Genomic DNA, 2,756 nt, shown 5'->3' on the forward strand with positions numbered 1-2,756 from the left:
GTGTGTGTGTGTGTGTGTGTGTGTGTGTGTGTTCCCACTACTTCATTTTTGTCCATGTGCTCCTAATCATGGATATGTGATCCCTTTCATGGGATTGTAACTAGATGCTGCAGTGGATTATAGTGCTGGGCCTGCAGTCAGGGAAATCTTAATTCAAAATAGGCCTCAGACACTTATTAGCTTGAATGACACTGCAAATTATTTCACCTCTTATCTGCCTCCTTCTCTCTGTACTTACTTCTATTCCTTCTTTATTTCCTTCCTTCCTTCCTCCCTCTCTCCTTCCCTCCCTTCCTCCCTCCTTCCCTTCCTCCCTCCTTCCCTCCCTCACCTTCCTTCCTTCCTTCCTTCCTTCCTTCCTTCCTTCCTTCCTTCCTTCCTTCCTTCCTTCCTTCCTTCCTTCCTTCCTTCCCTCACTCTTTCTTTCCTTCCTTCCTCCCTCCCTCCCTCCCTTTTCTCTCCCATTTTCCTACACTCCATTGTCTCCTCAAACTCTCCTTGTTGCTCTTGGTCACATACTACATATTCTGTGTCTTAAGTCCCCAAATCTTTTATAACCCTCCTTTCAAAAAAAACACTTTTTAAAATTTTGTATAAATTTTGCATTTTGGATATAAGTATATTTTTATATCACCAGAACCTAGTACAATGTCTGGCACATAGGAAGTACTTAAATGTTTTTGATTGATTGATCTTAAAGAGTTACCTGATTTAACTCTTTGCTTCTATGTTAAACCAAGTGAAACAGATGAATGTTTTACTATTTAAAAAAAATCCTACACAAGATTTTCCAAATTTAAGTTTAACTGATACTAAAGAATAGCAATAAATGAAATGTTAAATTACATTTCTGTTAAGTTTGTAAATACAGAAAAACTTTATTTCATATCATAGAGGTACTTATTTTTGATTACCAAACAAGGTCATTGAAACTTCTATGTATAGGGCTTATAAATGTAAATCTAAATTTGATTATTTAAAGGTAATCATATAGAAAGAGAAATTCCATTTAAAATAACTGTACACAGTATAAAATATTTGAGAAACTACTTGCCAAGACAAACTCAGTAACTATATGAACACAATTACAAATCACTTTTCACAGAAATCAAGTTGTATCTAAACAATTGGAAAAATATTAATTGCTTATGGATAGGCCAAACCAATGTCATAACAATGACATTCCTACCTAAATTAATCTATTTATTCAGTGTTGTGCCAAAAAATTATTTCATAGGACTCGAAAAAACAATAACAAAGGTCATCTGGAAGAACAAAAGGTCAAAGCTATCAAGAGAATCGATGAAAAAAAGTAAAGGAAGGTGGTCTAGCCATACCAGATCTCCAACTGTATTATAGAGTGGTTATTATCAAAACAGTCTTGTATTGGCTAAGAAATAGAGTGGTAGATCAGTGGAATAGATTAGGTACACAATACATTATAGTAAATGACCCTAGTAACCTAGTATATGATCAACTCAAAGATCCAAGATTTTGAAACAAAAACTCACTATTTGACAAAAACTGCTGGGAAAACTAGAAAACATTATCTCAGAAATTGGGCCTAGTCCAACTTCTCACACTATATAAGGTCAAAGTAGGTACATGGTTTCTATATAAAGGGTGATACCATAAGTAAATTAAGAGAGCATGGTACAGTTTACCTGTCAGATATATGGATAAGGAAAGAATTTAGGACCAAAAAAGATGTAGAGGATATTACAAAACATAAAATAGATAATTTTGATTATTTAAAATTTTAAAAAGTTTATGCACAAAAAACCCCAATGCAACCCAAATTAAAAGGAAAGCAGAACACTGGGGGAAATTTTTTGCAACAGTTATCTCTGATGTGAATGTCATTTCTCAAATATATAGAGAACTGAGACAAATTTATAAGAATACAAGTCATTCCCCAATTGGTAAATGACCAAAGGATATGAACAGGCAGTTTTCAGACAAAGAAATCAAAAGATCTACCACATCTCACCAGTCAGATTGGCTAAGACGACAAAACAGGAAAATGACAAATGCTGGAGAGGATGTGGGCAAATTGGAACACTAATGCATTGCTGGTGGAGTTGTGAACTGATCCAGCCTTTCTGGAGAGCAATCTGGAATTATGCCCAAAGGGCTATAAATACTTTCATACCCTTTGATCCAGCAATACCACTCCTAGGGTTATATCCCAAAGAGATCATAGAAATGAGAGAAAGACCCATATGTACAAAAATGTTTATAGCAGCTCTTTTTGTGGTAGCAAAGAATTGGAAATTAAGGGGTGCCCATCAATTGGGGAATGGCTGAACAAGTTGTGGTATATGCATGTTATGGAATACTATTGTGCTATAAGAAACGAGGAGCAGACGGTCTTCATATTTACCTGGAGAGGCTTAAAAGAACTAATGCTGAGTGAGAAGAGTAGAACCAGGAGAAATTTGTACACAATTACAGACACAATGTATGTGTGATGACCAACTTTGATAGACTGGACTCTTCTCAGCAATGCAGTGATATAAGTCAATCCCAAAAGACTCATGATGGAGAGAAATATGTGCATTCAGAGAAAGAACTAGAAAGAACAAAGTTTATATCCAGGTGGAAGCAAAATACCTGATCTTTTTCGTTCTCTTATTTGGTTTTATGTCCTCTTTACCATTTTTCATTCCAGCTGGTACAATCCGTCCTTATAACCTGACTAATGTATAATGTGAAAGCATTTACAGATCCTATACTTGACTATAAGCTGCCATGGG

The 2,756-nt window shown here is 35.4% G+C and overlaps 1 protein-coding gene across 19 annotated transcripts in view; it reads left to right on the forward strand.

The window, feature by feature from the left end:
• Nucleotides 1-2,756, forward strand: part of MPDZ (multiple PDZ domain crumbs cell polarity complex component) — a 228,065-nt gene that overhangs the window by 59,817 nt on the left and 165,492 nt on the right. The gene's annotated exons all lie outside the window — the stretch shown is intronic.

This window comes from Petaurus breviceps, unplaced genomic scaffold, assembly GCF_028583685.1.
Source record: "Petaurus breviceps papuanus isolate PSGF00001 unplaced genomic scaffold, PetGlider_PUasm1.0 187, whole genome shotgun sequence".
Lineage (NCBI taxonomy): Eukaryota > Metazoa > Chordata > Mammalia > Diprotodontia > Petauridae > Petaurus > Petaurus breviceps.